Source organism: Bison bison, unplaced genomic scaffold (genome assembly GCF_000754665.1).
Source record: "Bison bison bison isolate TAMUID 2011002044 unplaced genomic scaffold, Bison_UMD1.0 scf7180017864180, whole genome shotgun sequence".
Classification (NCBI taxonomy): Eukaryota; Metazoa; Chordata; class Mammalia; order Artiodactyla; family Bovidae; genus Bison; species Bison bison.
Window position 1 is genome coordinate 6,002,272 of NW_011494752.1, and position 20,549 is coordinate 6,022,820.

Genomic DNA, 20,549 nt, shown 5'->3' on the forward strand with positions numbered 1-20,549 from the left:
ATATATATATATCTTTGTATTTATAAAAGAGGAAATTATGCCTATGAGAGGTTAAATAATTTGTCTAAGATCACATATCTGTTAAATGACAGAAGCAATATTTGACCCCAGGCCTGACTCCAAAGTTTATTTCTACTATAACAGATGACATTCCAAAATAATTTAAACTCAACTCTTCCTGTAACCATATTGCTTTTTAATCAGTTTTATACCTTGTATTTTAAGTAGGAAAATCACAGTAGCTTTATTTTGTATTGCCCAAACTTCTGAAATAATGTAAACTACTACAAGTACCAGTAAATAAAACGGACCCACATTAATTATCTCAAATTAAGCAAGGGAAGAGAGACAGTAAAATTCAATTAACCAGCAAAAAATAGGAACGGAACAAAATCATGAAGGAAAATAAATGAAAGGATATCCTCTATGGCAGTCAGTCATTCATGTGCTCTTCCCAAATATCCTGGCCCTCAGCCTTCTGGACGCACGACAGGCCTGCACTTTCTGCCTCTGCCCCTCCCCAGGAGTCGGGTGGGGCCGCAGGGCTACTTTCGGCCAGTACAGTCGAGTGGCAGTGACACGTGAAGAGCAATGTGAGACCCTCCAGGCCTCTCCTCCACTGTGACAGCGACCAGCAACCCTCAAAGTGACGACTGCTTGGCTGCTGTCAACCTAGGACCCTGAGTAACACAATGACCCACAGGATATGCACAGTGCAGCAATCATTAGAATTCTTTTGTATTTTATTTAACTTGAGGGAGAACATGTTTTCAAAGCCACTGAGATCTTGTGTTGTATATTACTGCAGCATAACCTGGGTCTCTCCTAGCTGATACAGGTGGAATCCAGAAGTGTGGTACTGTCTCATCAAAAAACCTAAAGTATATGGTGAAGGCTAAGGAGTTAGGGAGAAGGAGGTAAGGAAAAACTTATCAGAGGCTAAAAGGATAGCAGCTCATAGTGTGCAGTGGTGAAGAGAGCTAATATGCCTTGAGAATTTATAGCTCTAGTGGGAAAATGGACCATTAAGAGATTGTGTTGGTTACTGCTGGCTGTATTTAACAAATAATTGGATGAATTCAGAAAAGAATCAGTTTCCAGCGATTTGTGGGGTCAGAAGAATCAAGTGCTTAACCCAAAACTGAGAAGGTCTCTGAGCTACAAATGCTGATCAGAGTTCAGTCTTGAGGCAAAAATCAAATCAAAGATTTGGCCTTTACAACCACTGATAAAACTTCCCAATTGCTTAAGGTACTGCTGAATAAAACAGATTTTCTAAAAAAAGACTAAAGAGGGGTTCTCTCATCAAAACAGCCTCTTAGTCTGTTTTGTTACTAAGCATGTTGCTTTGATGTGAATTAGTTCAAATGCTATTAGTAAATAAGGAAATGATGTCAATATAACACAGAAGTTAAGTTGGTTTATATGCATTTTTCTCTTGTTGGTAGTAACCAGGCAAAAGCTTTCCCAAATTTAAAAGAAAGCCTTAGCAATATATGAAAACAATAAGAAAAAAGCTAAACATCCCACTTATGTACCTTTCTTTAATGCAAGTCGTGGCTGATTCAGTTGCTTCATGAACCTGCATTTTCCACTTTATATCTGGTGAAGCTGAGGATATATGTTTCTCCTCCTGTGTTTAAAGAGGAAAGTTTTTGACTGCTGAATCATATACCACACCACAGATCAAATTTTTACTATAATGAAATTAGTTTCTATTGTAAGTGAATGTCTTGAAGACCCCAAAGTCTCAGAGGAAGAAACAAGCATTCCGGAGACTGAGTCTGTAAAGCTTCAGCCATCTGATGCTGACTTCATATGCCAGTGGAGATTTAATATGCTATTGTTTTTAATTATTTTGTTTTTATTAGTGCACTGGCTACAGTGGTCCACAGATTTTGAGTCTGCACAATCCTATTTTTTCCTATAAGCCCTGTTTATTTTAGTGCGCAATTTTGCAGAATTCAGGAAAGCATATATGGCATTATAGCAGAAATACCTGTACTCAAAATTAAGTCAAGAAAGAAGTATGAGACCAATAAGGCAGAGCCACACAACAAATCTATGAAGTATGGTTAGAAAAATTATGGATGTGGCTAGGGCACATGGAGCTGACTGGAAACAAATAAGTAAAAAGCCAACTAAGTTTTTGAGGGTTATACTGCTAAAAGAACCACCAGCCTACACTTGGGAGGCTGTGACTATTCAAGACTTTTTCTTTTTGGCCACACCATGTGGCATGTAGAATTTCCCTGACCAGGGGATCAAACCCATGCCCTCCTCAGTGGAAGTGGAATCTTAACCACTGGACCACCAGGGAAGTACTCAAGACTTCTAAAAAATGATCTTTGGGTTCCCAAGCATCCATGGCAGGAAGTGGATTAAAAAAGCTGTTCATCCCCTTTAGGGGGAATAGTCCTCATTGTCCATTTGGAATACAGCCAAGGAACATAACAGGAAAAAAGGAGGAGGCTCAAGGAGATTAAGCCAGGGAGCAAAGAAAGAGCAGACAATTGAGTTAAGGAGCAAACTCGGGATCTTGTCAAGAACATTCACCATCCCTGGAGGGGTCCCTTCAATGACTGCTCAGAGGGACTGCCGTATTTGCTGTATGTCTCCTCTCCTTCCCCTTTTCAAATGGGAGGTTTTTTGTTTTTTTTTTTTATCATCCTGCCACTAGTCACCACTGTACATTGTTTGTGAGGGCAGCCAATCATTTGTCAATTTTTCCTTAAGTCTATGGATCAAAAAGAGCAACATTTGGGCCCTATGTAGAGATGACCATGCATCATCTCCTCACAAACAGACCACCAGGATCACATCCTTGCATATCTGCTCAGAGATCCTGGACTTCAAGCTTAATGCCATGATTGGATAGGAACTTAGGGTTTTCTACCTGGGGATGAAGTGAGTATATTTTTCCTGTGTGAGAGAGTAGATCAACTATTAATCAAATATTTTCAGCTGTCTGCCTGGCATAGGCATGATATGTTTCCTGGCCTCGCCTAGTTACATGGGACCATCATGTTGTGAAATAAGCAATGTGAGTCACTTCTGAGCTAATGAGAGACCCTCTGGACTTCATTTCCCTCTTAGCATGATGACCAGTAGAGTACAAAAAGGTGGCTGGTTGTTCCATCAGTCTGGATCACTGAGTGACACAAGCAGAGCTCCCCTGCTGATCTATCATGGCCACGAAGTGAGAAAAAAAATTCCTTCATTGTTTTAGTGAACCAGATTGGGACATGGTTTGTTACTGGAACACAACAGCTAATGCAGTTTTTTATGAATATATATACATACATCAATGGTTTCAGTCTTAAGCTAAACAGAATTGCTAGGTGAAAGTTAAAAAATCAGAAAGATAATGAGATCAATTTTCTACTTAATAAGTTAGAAAATAAGACTTTTCCTTTTTTAAAAAAAAATTAGACTTAAAGGGCTTTATTCTATTTTTTTGTGGGGGTGATGCTGCATGGCTTGTGGAATCGTAGCTTCCTGAGCAGGGATTGAACCTGGGCCCTGGAAGTAAAAGCACCAAATCTTAACCACTGGACATCAGGGAATACCTCTCCCCTCCTGTTTTTTTGCTTTATTCTATTTTTAACGACATACGCATATATGGGACCTTCTCTGGTGGCTGCAGTACAAGAGATACAGGTTAGATCCCTGGGTAAGGAAGATGCCCTGGAGAAGGAAATGGCAACCCACTCCAGCTTTCTGCTCACATTTTACTTTCTTCATTTGATTTTGGCACCTTTTCCCTTGTCTGAGTTTTGATGATAATCTTCCTGTATTTTCTTTCCAGAAAACTTAAAAATATCTCTTAAGGGCACAACTGAGTAACTTTAAAAAAACCAAAACCACATTAGGGAAATTAAAACTTTCCATGTTCCATTATCCAACTCTTCATGTGTAACTGAGGATATAGTTCTATCCTTACTTATAGAGTAAGAGCTCTAACTTACCTATTACAAATCATCTTAACTTAGTTTTTAAGAAAACTAAGTGAATATATTGAGCTCTAAGAAACTAAAGACAGACAGAAGAGGCAAATGAGAAGTAACTTTCACTGATATTTAAAGCTGTTCTATAGTATTAAAACAACATAAGTCCATCAGTTTTTAAAGATAATTTTCTAAAGTGTCATTAAAATAAATTCCAAAATAAAGTCAGTCATTCTTTAGTGTTCTGTTATAATTAATGTATATAACTTGGGGGGAAATGTAGTATGTATGTCAGGGGTACACAAGCTGAGAAGCAGTCAGTCCTGGTACTCTATAAGTTGGACCAGCTATTGGCAAGAAAATACAATTTTTTTTAAAAAGTTAGAAAATATGTCAGCATATATATAGATAGTAAAGTACAGCCTCCAGAATGTGCTTTTTTCAATGCCATTTCCCCCCAAGTGGACTACAAAATAAGTTTATGCAGTCCTCAAGGGTGTTTATTTGAATTTAGTTTTAAAAGGAAAACAATTAATTTTGTTCCCTGAGAATTTTAAGTTAATTTCAACAAATTTAACTTTTTTTTTTCCTACGAAAATATGTACCTGTGCATTCCCCTTGTATGTTAAAAAGATTCTATTTGGGATGAGTCTTTTCAAGTTGAAAAGGCAATCTTGTAAGGTATATCAATCTGGTACTTCTGTTTACTCTACTTCCTTCAGAGCCGTGGCCCCTGACCTGTTTCCAAAGCTCAAACCACCCATGTGCTGCCAGACCCTGGTCCTGCCAAACGGAGAGGTTTCTAAAGCATACAACTACCTACAAGGCTCAGGCCAAAACTAAAACCATCAAGAAATGGAAAGGAAAAAGGAGGGAGAGATAAATGGGTATCAGCAAAGTTCTTTCGAAAAATAATCCATTAGGAAGAATGGATAAGATGGGTTTGTGATAGCAAGGGTCTGATGTTTTAGTCAAAGCTTTCTTGCTTTTGCTTAAGGCTATTCATTTCTTTCTTACTGGGAAAGTATGTTAGGGACACATTTATCAAATAACAATCTCAAAGTCTTTGGATGGTCAAGTAATTATTTAAAACCACTAACTATATGTTTAATATGAATTTAAAAAGTAGAAATCTGAAAGTTTGGAAGATAAATTGCTTTCAGGTGCTAAAATCAGGAAAGTTCTGTGAAGGATAGTACATTTCAGGAAAACCTGAAAGGCGGGCAGGTTTCAGAATGGCAGAAATGAAGGCAGAAGTAATAATTTGTAGCATAGGGAAATAAGAATGGGCTAACAGTGAGGTACACTCCTGAACAAGAGACAGTATAAGTTGTTTAGTTTTATTAGAATACAGAGCTTGAGCAACAGAGAGATGGCAAGATAGGTGAGTTACTACCATATAGTGACAAACCTTAAACCCTGGGCTGAAGAGTTCGTAGTTAATATGGATGACAAGATAGAGCAAAGGTTTTCCAAGAAGGAACTAATATAATTAGAGTCATGTTTTAGGGGTCAAATTATATCATAACAAACAATTGTTGACCTATATTTAAGTATGTCTTAAATATATATATATATATATAGGTCACATATATATATATATATATATAGGTCACATATATATATATGTGACCTATATTTAAGTATGTCTTAAATATATACATATATATATATATATATATATATGTGTGTGCTGTGCTTAGTTGCTCAGTTGTGTCTGACTCTTTGAGACGCCATGGACTGCAGCCTGCCAGGCTCTTCTGTCCATGGGCATTCTCCAGGCAAAAGTACTGGAGTAGGTTGCCATGGCCTCCTCCAGAGGATCTTTCCAATCCAGGGATCGAACCCAGGTCTCCCACATTGCAGGTGGATTCTTTACCATCTGAGCCACCAGGGAAGCCCAAGAATACTGGAGTGGGAAGCCCTATCCCTTCTCCAGGGAAACTTCCCAACCCAGGAATCAAACCAGAGCTTCCTGCATTGTAGGAGGATTCTTTATCAGCTGAGCTAACCGGGAAGCCCAACATATACATGGTAAAACAAATATACAATTAAGCAAAATAGAATAAATTTAAAATATGTAAATAAATTGAAGTAGAAAAAAACTAAAGTAGGAAAATAAGAAAATACCAGGAATTAGGATAAAAACAAAATGAAAACACAATTTTATTCTAAATACTATATTAATACAGACTAAAATTTACAATATCCAAATGGCAACTTTAAAGAGTTCTTTACAAGAATGCATTCTTTATCAAATAATTAACTCCCTACTTAGTGACTGAGTTTAAGACTCATGTTCACACTAAAATCTTTATATATATATATTATATATATATATATAAAATACAGTAGGTTCTACTTTCAGTAGGCCTAAAATAAGTGATATCTTACCATGTCCTGTTTTTTCCTTAAAAATCATCTGTGAAAGCAGCCACTATGAAAAACAGTATGGTGATTCCTCAAATTAAATTAAAAATAGAACTACCTTTGATCTAGCAATTCTACTCCTGGGTAATTATCTGAAGAAAATGCTTATGTTCATTGTAGTATTATTTGCAATAGCCAAGAAAAGGAAGCAACCCAAGGCATCGATATATGAATGGATAAAGAAGATACAGTGTGCACACACACACACACACACACACACACACACACACACAGGAATATTACTCAGCCATGAAAAAGAATGGGCTTCCCTGGTGGCTCAGTGGTAAAGAATCTACCTGCTAATGCAGGAGATGCGAGTTCAATTCCTGGGTTGGGAAGGTGCTCTGGAGGAGGAAATAGCAACCCACTCCAGTATTCTTGCCTGGGGAATCCCATGGACAGAGAGGAGCCTGGCGGGTTACAGTTTATGGGGTCACAAAAGAGTTGGACATGACTTAGCAACTAAACAACAAGAACAATGAAAAAGAATGAGATCTCGCCATTTGCAACAGTATGGATGGATCTAGAGGATACTATGCTAAGTAAAACAAGTCAGACAGATACTATGACTTCACTTATATGTGGAATCTAAAAAACAAAACAAGTGAACAAACATAACAAAACAGAATCAGAGTCACAGATACAGAAAACAAACAGGTGGTTACCAGAGGGGTGGAGAATGGGGGGAGAACAAACTATCCCCCCATTAAGGTGAGGAAGATTAAGAGGCACAGACTATCACTTACAAAATAAATGAATCATGAGTATACAATGTATAGTGTAGGGAGTATAGTCAATAATTATGTAATATCTTTGTTTGGTGACATATTTGTAACTAGACTTATCTCGGTGAAATTCACAGAAGTACTGAATCACTATGTTGCATACCAGGAACTAACATAATGTTTTAGATCAATTATAGGTCAAAACCAAACAAACACACTCACAGAAAATAGGATCAGATTTGTGGTTACCAGAGGCAGGGCATGGGAGGAGGGGGAACTGGATAAGGTGGTTAAAAAGCATAAACTTCCAGTTATAACTCAGTTAAGCAACATACAATATGATTAATATAATTAACACTTCCATACATTATACACGAAAGTTGCTGAGAGTAAATCCTAAGAGTTCTCATCACAAGGAATTTTTTTCTATTTCTTTCATTTTGTGCTTATGCGAGATGATGGATATTCACTAAACTTACGGTAATCATTTCATGATATATATATGTCAAGTCATTATGCTGCACACCTTAAACTTATACAGTGCTGTGTGTCAATTACATGTCTATAAAACGGGGGGGAAAAAATCTTTAGAAATCTTTCAGTATACAGTTGGCGCCCCCTATCTAGGGGTTCCACATCCACAGACTCAACCAACCTCACATTAAAAATATATATATTTGAAGGCGAGGGTGGGATGATTTGAGAAATAGCGCTGAAACATGTTTATTACCATATGTGAAATAGATCACCAGTCCAGGTTCGATGCATGAGACAGGGCGCTCAGGGCCTGTGCACTGGGATGACCCTGAGGGATGGGATGGGGAGGGAGCTGGGATGGGGGTTCAGGATCGGGGACACATGTACAGCCATGGCTGATTCATGTCAGTGTATGGCAAAAACCACTACAATATTGTAATCAGCCTCCAATTAAAATAAATTAATTAAAAAAATTTTTTTAATTGCAGAAAGTTCCAAAAAGCAAAACTTGAACTTGCAGCACCCAAGCAACTATTACACAGCATTTACACTGTATACCTAGTACAAGTAATATAAGTACTTAGAGATACCTACAGGAGGATGTGCGCAGGCTATATAAATACTATATACCATTACATACAAGGAAGCATCCTTGGATGTTGGTATCATGGGAGTTCTGGAATCAATCCCTCATGGATACTGCAGGATGACTTTACCTTGTGGTATACACCAGAGGTCTGAACTACTTAAGATGATAAACTGCTACATAATTTTAATTAGTAAGAATCATTTAGACCCCTCTATCCTTGCTCTTTTATATAAAACAAAGCCATATTATTATGGTAAAGAATGCATGATCAAACAGCCTTAATGATGGGACTGATAACCAGGGTTCATTTTTAACCTAAATTTTGGTATTGTCAACCCTTAAATTTTACTAATCTATGTCTCAGTCTGCTAATCTGGAAGACGGGAGTTAAGAAAACAAACTGCAAAACTTGATAAATTCTATTCTCTGATCTATGAAACATATACGGTAGTCGAGATAATTATACACATTTACATACTTTACATATTATATAAAGCACATTTATCATACATTTGTTAAACATTAACTAAGTGCCTACTTTCTAAAAGTGCTCACAAAATTGATCTGGGTTACACAAGAAAAGCTACCAACACCAACACTTTACAACAAACTTAAAGGCAACTTTACAACAAACAAAACCTCAAATGATATATATCACTGAACCATACTTTAGATAAACGTCCTAAAGTGTTCTCACATGCCTATATTGTATATAGTTGAAAAATGTAACTAATTTTAATGCTGTCTTATTTAACAAAATTTAATATGTCAAATAATTATTTTTAAGCAGTCCATTTAATCCATTAACTGTTAAAGATGAAATTGAGAAATGTCTGTCACCTTCAATTTTAAACAAACCTTCTGTAAAAATAAAATTTCACTGTGGTTTCTTACATATGCATTTAAATGAGACTGTCACTGTGTTCCTTGGTAATATGCAAGTGAAGTTAGTGGAAGAGGACAGGGGAGAGGTACTCTTCCTAGGTACTACCTGATTACCTTCAAGCATCAACAGTCTCCACATTTCCATATAAGACAATAAAAACTAAAGTGCATTACTCATTACACTGTTGGCTTAAGCAACCTTCAGTTCAGTTCAGTTCAGTCGCTCAGTTGTGTCCGACTCTTTCCGACCCCATGAATCAAAGCACGCCAGGCCTCCCTGTCCATCACCAACTCCCAGAGTTCACTTAGACTCACATCCATCGAGTCAGTGATGCCATCCAGCCATCTCATCCTCTGTCGTCCCCTTCTCCTCCTGCCCCCAATCCCCCACAACATCAGAGTCTTTTCCAATGAGTCAACTCTTCGCATGAGGTGGCCAAAGTATTGGAGTTTCAGCTTCAGCATCATTCCTTCCAAAGAACACCCAAGGCTGATCTCCTTTAGAATGGACTGGTTGGGTCTCCTTGCAGTCCAAGGGACTCTCAAGAGTCTTCTCCAACACCACAGTTCAAAAGCATCAATTCTTCGGTACTCAGCTTTCTTCACAGTCCAACTCTCACATCCATACATGACCTTAACTTTCACCAATAACTCTCTGCTGCTACTGCTAAGGTGCTTCAGTTGTGTCCAACTCTGTGCAACCCCAAAGACGGCAGCCCACCAGGCTCCCCGGTCCTTGGGAGTCTCCAGGTAAGAACACTGGAGTGGGTTGCCATTTCTTCTCTAATGCAGGAAAGTAAAAAGTGAAAGTGAAGTTGCTCAGTCGTGTCCGACTCTTAGCGACCCCATGGACTGAAGAAGCCTACCAGGCTCCTCCATTTATGGGATTTTCCAGGCAAGAGTACTGGAGTGAGGTGCCATTGCCTTCTCTGAATTCTCAGTCTAGCTTTGACCAAAGATTGTTTTATGGAACAGTTATTGCATTTAATGTACTAGCCTATTTTCAAAATTGCTATCAATGTGAGTATCTTGGTCATTATTAGTTGATATCCTGCCTATGAGAATGAGAAAAATTAAGACTTGAAAGGCCTTGCGCATCTTACATTTCTTAAACTCCTAAAGGTAACACGTTAAGTTAGAACCGAGACCTAATTAGCAGGTACAGATGTTCATACATGGCTACCTATATGGAAGCCATCATTAGAGGCCTATATGTATGTTGATTAGAGCACTGTGAACTTGAATTAAAAGCTCATTTAGAAAACGAAAATCAGGAAATTCTCTCATTACATTCATCCGTGATACTTCACAAAAATTAAAACTGCAGTATTCAGATGCATGACCAACACCAGGAAATTACAGAATTCATATATTTGACCTGCATACATGCCTGCTCAGTCATTCAGTCACGCCCTACTTTTTGTGACCCCACAGACTGTAGCCCACCAAGCTTCTCTGTCCATGGGATTTTCTCAGCAAGAATACTAGAGTGGTTACCATTTCCTCCTCCAGGGGATCTTCCTGACCTAGGGCTCGAACCTGAGTCTCCTGCACTGGTAGGTGGATTCTTTACACTGAGCCACCTTGGGGTGGCATATCTGACCTACCAAAAGACAAAGGACTGTTTATGTTTTCTCACTGTTGTTGCTGTTCAGTTGCTCAGCATGTTGGATTCTTTGTGACCCCATGGACTGCAGCACAGCAGGCTTCCCTATCCTTCACTATCTCCTGCTCAAATTTGTGTCCATTGAGTCACTGATGCCAATCAACCATCTCACTCTCCTGCCCTCAATCTTTCCCAACATCAGGGTCTTTTCCAATGAGTCAGCTCTTCGCATCAGATGGCCAAAGTTTTGGTGTTTAGCATCAGTCCTTTCAATAAATATTCAGGGTTGATTTCCTTTAGGATTGACTGGTTCGACCTTCTTGCAGTCCAAGGGACTCTCAAGAGTCTTCTCTGGCACCACAGTTTGAAGGCATCAATTCTTCGGCATTCAGCCTTCTTTGTGGTCCAAGTTTCACATCCATACATGACTACTGAGAAAAACCACAGCTTTGACTATATGGATCTTTGTCAGTAAAGTGATATCTCTGCTTTTTAATATGCTGTCTAGGTTGGTCATAGCTTCTCTTCCAAGGATCAAGTGGTTTTTAATTTCATGGCTGCAGTCACCGTTCCCCAGTGACTTTGGAGCCCAAGAAAATAACATCTGTCACTGTTTTCATTGTTTCCCCATCTATTTGCCATGAAGTGATGGGGCTGGATGCCATGATCTTTATTTTTTGAATGTTGAGTTTTAAGCCAGCCTTTTCACTCTTCTCTTTCAAGAGGCCCTTTAGTTCTTCTTCCCTTTCTGCCATAAGGGTGGTGTCATCTGCATATCTGAGGTTACTGATATTTCTCCTGGCAATATTGATTCTAGCTTGTGATTCATCCAGCCCGGCATTTTGCATGATGTACTCTGTGTATAAGTTAAATAAGCAGGGTGACAATATACAGCCTTGATGTACTCCTTTCCTAATTTTGAACCAGTCTGTTGTTCTATGGCCAGTTCTAACTGTTGCTTCTTGATCTGCATATAGGTTTCTTAGGAGGCAGGTAAGGTGGTCTGGTATTCCCACCTCTTTAGGAATTTTGCACAGTTTACTGTGATCCACACAATCATAGGCTTTAGTGTAGTCAATAAAGCAGAAGTAGATGTTTTTCTTGGAATTCTCTTGCTTTCTCTATGATCTAACAGATGTTGGCAATTTGGTATCTGGTTCCTCTTGCCTTTTCTAAATCCAGCTTGTACATCTGGAAGTTCTCAGTTCACATACTGCTGAAGCCTAGCTTGAAAGATTTTGAGCATTACCTTGCTAGCATGTGAAATAAGTGCAATTGTATGGAAGTCTGAACATTTTTTGGCATTGCCCTTTGGGACTGGAATGAAAACAATTAAATAAATGAAATGAAATGGGCTATCTGGACACTAATACTTCAAAGATGGTCCAAAAGAAAAGATGAAATTAGGTATTCTATATAAAAATGACATTATTGATTTACTGGATAGGTCATAAGTGATGAACTGGACTCTTAACAGGAGTGATGCAATGAGACTGAGTGGAAAATTTAAAACCACCCACAGTACTAAGGTCACAGGATTTAAACTGGCACTATTTTGGGCTCTTCCATACCACTGGGCAGGTTACTTTACCTTTCAAACCCTCAGATTTCTCATCTACATACTTAAGGGCATCGCTTCCACCAGTGACACTTACTGTTTGCACTATTCTTTCTTTCCATTCTCTTGCCTATTTCATCTGGTCACCTAATGCTGCACAGTAACCCTAATCTCTTCAACATGAAGGGCTATCATTTATACTCCCCTTGCCACTCTCACGATGCCCCTTCCATGTGTGCATGCAGCATTGTTTTTGAAAGTTGTGTTTAGGAATTTGTATTTAGGTCATACTTTAAAAAATTTTTTTGTACTAACCAAATATCAAAACATAGCCTACCTTAGTTTTTCGGTTAGGCTCTCCAGCTTTTACCATAATTTCCATTTGACTTTCTGAACACTAAAATTAGTTTATTAATCTCAGGATAGGGATGCCTGAGTTAAGGGTATATATTACCTACAGTCTTGAAGGAAGTATGAGACTAAATGGGACTGGCTCATAGCCTGAACCACAGTATAGGTAACTTATTCCAAAATCAACACTGGGTCCACCACACGTTCTCAGAGTAGAGATATGACCATGCTTAACACCGTTCCTTGGACAATTCAATCCTCAGCCTTGATCAGAAGGCATTTACGACAACATGCCAAATAGGATGTAGAAGAAATCTATGAAGCCTCAGATCCCTGCCATATCCTTTGCTACCTTATTTTTAATGGTCCTTAAAAAAAATAAGTTGTAGGTTGAGTGAAACAAAACCAGGTAGCAATGCCACAACGGTGTCAAAAAGGTAGAGACATGTGGTAGCAAACTGAACCAATGGCTCTTCCTTCTCTTTTGGGAAGTACAGCTGAATATAGAGAATTGGTTGATACTGGGATGTGGGTTGTAACCCAAACCACACTGAGTTATGGTTAAAGAATTGTCACGAGACATCCAGTGAGTCACAGTCTTGGAAGTGGCAGGACTCTACCAAAACTGCTGCTACTCAAACATAGGGTTTATTTGTGAATGCCCAGATATCCTTTCTTCCTCTAAGGAGAGAAATGTTTAACTTTTTTTTCTGATTATTAAAGGCAAAGTTTACAGGTCAAATGGGTTTATACACTAAGTGTTTTCTGTCCAGTTATAGAACTCTACTCTTCATTCACATCTGTCATCTACACACAAAGTACCAAGAGTCTAATATAAGGAGAAGATATTTATTTATTCCTTCAAATAATTACTGCATTGACCCCAGCCTTCATAGGCTTAAATTTGTTCGGAGAGCAAGAACAAAAAACAAGTCACAATTGCCCAATAAAACAAATGGTATTTTTTAAAGGCACCACATACTATTTAGAAGGGCAAGAAAGATGGAGAATGTGCAGCTTTGGGAGTCCCCATGAAGAGCATGAGATCTGAGCGAGGTCCTGGAGGATGGAGGGATCTCAAGAAGCAGAAAGGAAATGAAAACACAGGCTGAGGAGACTAAGGCTGTCATCATGAAGAAGCACAGTATACTCAGGCCCAGCCAAAGAGATCTTACCAGGGGTTATAAGCTTATAAATGTGATTAGCGCAGGGACAGAAAATGGAAGGGTTTGACTACAGGGCTGAGAGATATGGGCATTACTAAAAGTGGCAGAGAGCCAAAAAAAAAAAGGGGAAAATCAACAGGATTTTCTCATCAGATGTGAAGGATAAACAAAGAAAAGTAATGGACTTCCCTAGTGGTACAGTTCAGTTCAGTTCAGTTCAGTTCAGTGGCTCAGTCGTGTCCGACTCTTTGCGACCCCATGAATCGCAGCACGCCAGGCCTCCCCGTCATTCACCAACTCCCGGAGTTCACTCAGACTCACGTCCATCGAGTCAGTGATGCCATCCAGCCATCTCATCCTCTGTCGTCCCTTCTCCTCCTGCCCCCAATCCCTCCCAGCATCTGAGTTTTTTCCAATGAGTCAAGTCTCTGCATGAGGTGGCCAAAGTACTGGAGTTTCAGCTTTAGCATCATTCCTTCCAAAGAAATCCCAGGGCTGATCTCCTTCACAATGGACTGGCTGGATCTCCTAGTGGTACAGTGGATAAGAATTCGCTGCCAATGCAGGGGCGTAGGTTCAATCCCTGGTCTGGAAAGGTTCCACGTGCTGCAGAGCAGCTAAGCCCGTGTGCCACAGCTACTGAGCATGTACCCTAGAGCCCACACCACAACTACTGAAACCCACGCACCCAGAGCCTGTGGTCCACAACAAGAGAATTCACCACAATTAGGAGCTCGCACACCACAATGCAGAGTAGCTGCCGCTCACGGCAACTAAAGAAAGCCTGAGTGCAGCAATGTAGACCCAGTGCCACCAAAAAAGGAAAGAAAGAAAAGCATCAAAGATGACTTAAGACAATTTGAATTTTCGTATCTAAGGCATCCTAATTTATACGGTCATGTTTGACATGCAAACTAACCATGCAAGCAAAGACATCAAGTAATCAATTGGATAGAAGATCAGGGGTGAAGTCAGGACTGGAGTTACATATTTTGGAGACAGCAGCATACAGAAAGAATTTAAATTTAAGGACTGGGAAGACAGGATAGATAGAGAAAAGAAAGCTTTAGGGCACTCTAAGAGCAGAGGAGAAAAAGCCAACAAGGAAGAGTGAAAAAATTAACACTGAGGTAAAATGAAAATGCTAAACTGCAACACACAGAAGCCAAGAGATTAAAAAGAATTTTTTTCCCCCCAAGAAAAAAGAACTGGTCAGCTGTATCAAATACTGTTGAAAACACTGAGTAAGACGGAGACCTGATGTGAAGAACAGGCCCATTGGAAAAGACCCTGATGCTGGGAAAGAGTGAAGGCAGAAGGAGAAGGGGACGACAGAGGATGAGATGGTTGGATGCCATCACCAACTCAATGGATATAAGTTTGAGTAAGCTCTGGGAGTCGGTGATGGACAGGGAAGCCTGGCATGCTGCAGTCCATGGGTCATAAAGAGTCGGACACAACTGAGTGACTGCACTGAACTGAAGACAGAGAAAAGTGACCGCCGAATTTAGTGGCTGAATAATTCCTTAATGTGAAGGGCCCTTTGTCCTTCCACAGCCTCCTTCTCCGTGGAAAAACAGGCGTGTTGAGTTAATTAGTACAATACGTCCCCTACATATGAGTGAGTTCCATTTTGAGAACATATTTGGAAATCCAATATGCTTTTAAGTCCAACAAAGTTAGCCTAGGTACCCAACTAACATAATCAGCTATGAAGTACTATACTGTTATAGGTTTATAATACTTTTCACACTAATAATACATAAAAAAACAAACATAAAAAAATAAAGAAAGAAGTTTAAATCCTACAGTATAGCACAGTAGTACCAGCTACATCACTGCTGCTTTTACGTTTGCTTCAGGACATCCTGGGCTTGAAATGTAGTACGGTATATTTCAAGCCTACACACAGTACTCTACAGTAAAGCACACAAAAGCACAACCACTTGTAAAGAATGCACGCACATGACAAGGTACGGCCACATGCATACCAGACATGTGAACCAGCTTACGTGACTGGACATGCGAAATGTTTGCTCTTGGGAAGTCTGCAACTTGAAGGTGTGTATGTGCAGGACTTACTGTGTAATGCTTGAGGGCTCAGGCTTGGGCTGAGTTCTAGAGCTTCCACTCCTAGCTGTGGGGCCTACTCAACTAACCAGCCCTGCCTGAGAGGAGGAGGGAATGGCAGCTAAGCACTGGAAACAGAAACAGGACTCCAAAAAGACACAAAGTTTGATTTGGTTTTCAAGGATGGGAGAGATTTGAGTGCGTTTAACTGCTGATGGGAAGGGACACCTTTTACCACAAAGAACCCACTACAAGAAAAGATTTTAGAATTTCATCATAGTAGGTTAATTTAATAAGCTTTAAAAAATTATATACAGAAGAAAAACTATGATAAAGTCACAAACTTAATCTCCACCTCATTTCAGAACATGTCAACCTCCCAAAAAAAAAAAAAAACCCATCTATCTACCACAATAAGTAGTAACAGTAAATAATGAAAAGCAGAAAAGTACCTAATCTTCTCTTGGTTATACTAAAACAGTAATTCCAATATTAAAACACTGGGTACTAAATCATAAAAGTTCAGATATTTTAAAAGCTAAGGAAATCTATAACACAGCTACCTAAAACCTTTGGAAATACGCTCCTGAAACACTTTCAGTCTTTAATAAACAGTCTCAAATCTTAAGTATTTTTTCCCTGTGGTCTTATTGAAGAAATATGCTGTCTAGAGATAAGCTTTCTATAAACTTGTGTACAACAACCACATAAAAAATACTAAAACATTTTAATGTTCCCTTCAGAAACTTCTAAAATTTAAAACCACTCCAAATTAAAATACGACCACTTCAAAGAAAAAGGGATAATTTCAAAGTTAAGACCAAAACAGCTTTTGATACAAACCACCGCATGTTGCAGAAGCAGTAACCTAGTTTCACTTTGAGTGTAGTGTTTGTTGCCCTCAAGGGAGCTGCAACTTTCAAGAAAAAAATTTTTTTTCACTAAATGCCATATAACAGGTAAAGCAGTGGAGAAAAAAAAAGTCAAACACATCTCAATAGTTCAGTTTAAGGAAAGAAAAGCACACTCCTTACTAACACATACATATACAAACATGCATACATACACATGTATCATACTGACAAACTTATGCTAGTTATTGGTGACTAAACACTAAAATTTTAACTCAAGGCCAACCCATAAAACATGTGGCAATTTAACAATGTGTTTGTGAGGAGCAAAAATCCCTCAGCATCACACAAAATTATTCTCCACTATTTGCTCTGTGGTTCAATAACTGGTCAGGGGTAACCTGAGCAGAGAAAGCTGATGGAAGATGTTCAAATATACAAAGGTTTTTCCACACAGAATTTTTAATTACTTTTCCCCAAACACGGTTCTCTATATTGAGCTGAGAATGACTGTGCATACTTCAGTAAGACAAAAAATCCAAACATCCATATTTCTGAGCGAACAACCTGTTCCAAGGCACCATCTCCCTATAAGCCCCAGAGAGGTTACTTTGAGGGTATAAAATAAATTAACTAGTAACAATACACACTTTAAACACATATTTTAAATGCACTGGAATGTCTAGAAAATGAGCTTATGAACAGCAAAGGCACTGAGCCCAAGAGGAAATGAACAGACAGGCTCCTGGCTTGCAGACAAATGAGTGGGTAGAGGAAATGTTTATGTGGAGATGATTTTTTACATGATGCTTTCCTTAATCTAAAGAAAACCACAGCTCTTCACAATATATGTGCTATAAATAGATGTAACCAGTCAAAAACCTGAATATTTATTTGCCTACTTTTTTCCTTTTAAATAACTTTTGTCATAACCCAAATCCAATGAGTGATCAAGATAAGCAAGCCAATATGACCAAGCAGGTTGCCCAGTCAAAGCCTCATGGACATGTGACCAAGACAAATTCTCTTTCACCTAAACACTGAAGAAAATATTTTAAATAGTAATGTGGATTTTTACTGTAATATCTTTAAATATACTTCCCTCACCAAAATCAAAGTGTTTTCACACTGGTTCACATCAACGCAAAATTTCTATCAACTATTTTTGGCAATACTTGAGAGTTTTAATCACATAACTATTGCTCAAGTAACTGCTTTCTTCTTCCCCAGCTCCTCCCTCCCCCAACAAAAACCCCACATAAATCTAAGAATTACAAAGTTCCTGTCAAATGCGTATAAGTCTCCTTTATAAAGACAGGAAATTAAGATCCATTGGCTAAATGGTGAGTGAGAGGGATTCTGAGAGTTAAGAACTAGTTGAGTATATAACTGCTATGCTCTTCTCTTCCTTAAACTAAAATCCAATCAAAGGATGTTGTTATTTTTTAGTTGCTAGTCATGTCTGACTCTTTTGTGACCTGCCAGGCTCCTCTGTCCATGGGATTTCCCAGACAAAAATACTAGAGTGGGCTGCCATTTCTTCTCCAGGGAATCTTCCCCACCCAGGGATTGAACCGGTATCTCTTGCTGAGTCTCCTGAACTGTAGGCAGATTTTCTACCGTTGAGCCACTGGAGAAGCCCATAATCAAAGGATAGATGACTTTTGGCAGGGGGGGGAGCGGAGGTGAGAGTTGCTGGTAAAGAGGAAATGTACATATTCTAATATTTTTTACAATGAACATGTATTATTTCTATAATAAACAGAACAACAGATCCTAAACTTAAAAATTAAATGAATTCATCAAATCTATTCAGGTTCAACATATAAGATCCCTTAGACGCAAGTGTTGATGAAAGCTGGAAGAAAGTGCAAACATAATTTAACAAAGCATAAAAAGCACTTAAATCTACACCAAGCCTCAAAATACCAGCAGATTTTCAGTAACACTCAACAAGTATTTACTGAGCACCTACCACATGTGAGTTACCACAGATATAACTACTAACATGCTAATATGATCCCTGGTCTCTGGAAGTTTACAATATTGCCAATTAGTTTATAAACAGGGTGGTGGTATAGTCCTGATTTATACCTGTTTCTCCCAGAGTAATTATTAATAATGCCCCTCTCACATTTCTCCCAGTCTGGACAATAAATTACATGGTTACACATTTATGCAAAAAAACAAACATACTATTGTTCCTGCATGGCAACAGGTTTGTAAAATGTGTATCATTTCCAGGTTTTATCTTTTTAAAGTCATTCTATGAATTTTTATTACATATTAAATTTAAAAAAATTATTTTAGACCTTCATCTCATTCTGATATATACCTATCATACAATAAAATCAAAATTTGCTTCAATCAAATAAGAGAAAATCGAAATCTGATTTTACCACATCAAAATGTATGCAAAGTAAATAAACCAAATGAATAAAAAATAAAAACTTTAAAGACTATAAGCCACTTGAGATCAGGTAGTTCTTTTTGAAATACTACTTCAGCATTCTAGCTTATGTCTAGCTCAGTACTGAGAACATACTGAGGTTCAGATATTTCCCACTAAAAGGAAATAGGACAGGAAACATCTAAGTCTGAAACATCTTGTAATAATGGAAAGCAAAGAAGCTATCAGAGACTACCAAGGTGGTGTCAAAAGACTCAGAAGCCAGCCTGATAAGCTCCTAATGGATAAAAACAGGACAACTGGGTATCAACAAGGATGAGGAACAGAGCGCATTCAAACACATCAAATATGCTTAAATCCACTGGTCACCTGTAGGGGATGACAAAATAATAAGCTCATGCTTCTGAAAACTGGTTAGTGAAGGACAAGAATCAAGCATTGAACTTGCCATTCCTACCAGATCTGTACTTCAAGGAAATTAAATATTTGTTGATGGGAAATTTCTTTCTATAGAAGTATTATAATTGAAGAAGAAATTATTTTTGTATCATTTTGCATCCTGTAATGAATTAATAAATATAGACAAAGATCCTCAGTAACAGTACCAAAGAAGAAACAACCAACACCGTGCATCTCCTGGCAGCATTATACACCACCGCCTGTTAGTCTTGCCCCACACCCACAAGAAAAACTGAACCTTAATCGGATCGAGTCCGTAGATCTAAAAACCAATTTACAGGAAATAAAAAGGGACCAAGGAACATGTTAAATGGTGTCACATGGATACAATCAGCACAATCCAGACTACGGAAGATTATCCAATAAATGACATGCATTCCTCAACAAAAATTCCAAGGAAAAGGAAAAAGAAAGGAAGGAGAACCTATATATTTTATTTAATAGACATATTAACAAAGCTAGTAGAGGTGATGGCATTCCAGTTGAGCTATTTCAAATCCTGAAAGATGATGCTGTGAAAGTGCTGCACTCAATATGCCAGCAAATTTGGAAAACTCAGCAGTGGCCACAGGACTGGAAAAGGTCAGTTTTCATTCCAATCCCAAAGAAAGGCAATGCCAAAGAATGCTCAAACTACTGCACAATTACACTCATCTCACACACTATTAAAGTAATGCTCAAAATTCTCCAAGCCAGGCTTCAGCAGTACATGACCCGTGAACTTCTAGATATTCAAGCTGGTTTTAGAAAAGGCAGAGGAACCAGAGATCAAACTACCAACATCTGCTGGATCATGCAAAAAGCAAGAGAGTTCCAGAAAAACATCTATTTCTGCTTTATTGACTATGCCAAAGCCTTTGACTGTGTGGACACAATAAACTGTGGAAAATTCTGAAAGAGATGGGAATACCAGACTACCTGACCTGCTTCTTGAGAAACCTATATGCAAGTCAGGAAGCAACAGTTAGAACTGGACATGGAACAACAGACTGGTTCCAAACAGGGAAAGGAGTACATCAAGGCTG

General features: G+C 38.6%; 1 protein-coding gene across 4 annotated transcripts in view; it reads right to left on the reverse strand.

The window, feature by feature from the left end:
• ZNF652 (zinc finger protein 652) overlaps positions 1-20,549 on the reverse strand; it is a 67,464-nt gene that overhangs the window by 23,984 nt on the left and 22,931 nt on the right. The window contains exon 1 of one of the 4 annotated variants that reach the window (XM_010842761.1): positions 1,539-1,664. The exons of the other annotated variants lie outside the window; for them this stretch is intronic. The gene's annotated coding sequence lies outside the window, so the exon portion shown is untranslated. Of the gene's footprint in view, positions 1-1,538; positions 1,665-20,549 lie in introns of those variants that run through there. 4 annotated transcript variants of the gene reach the window in all.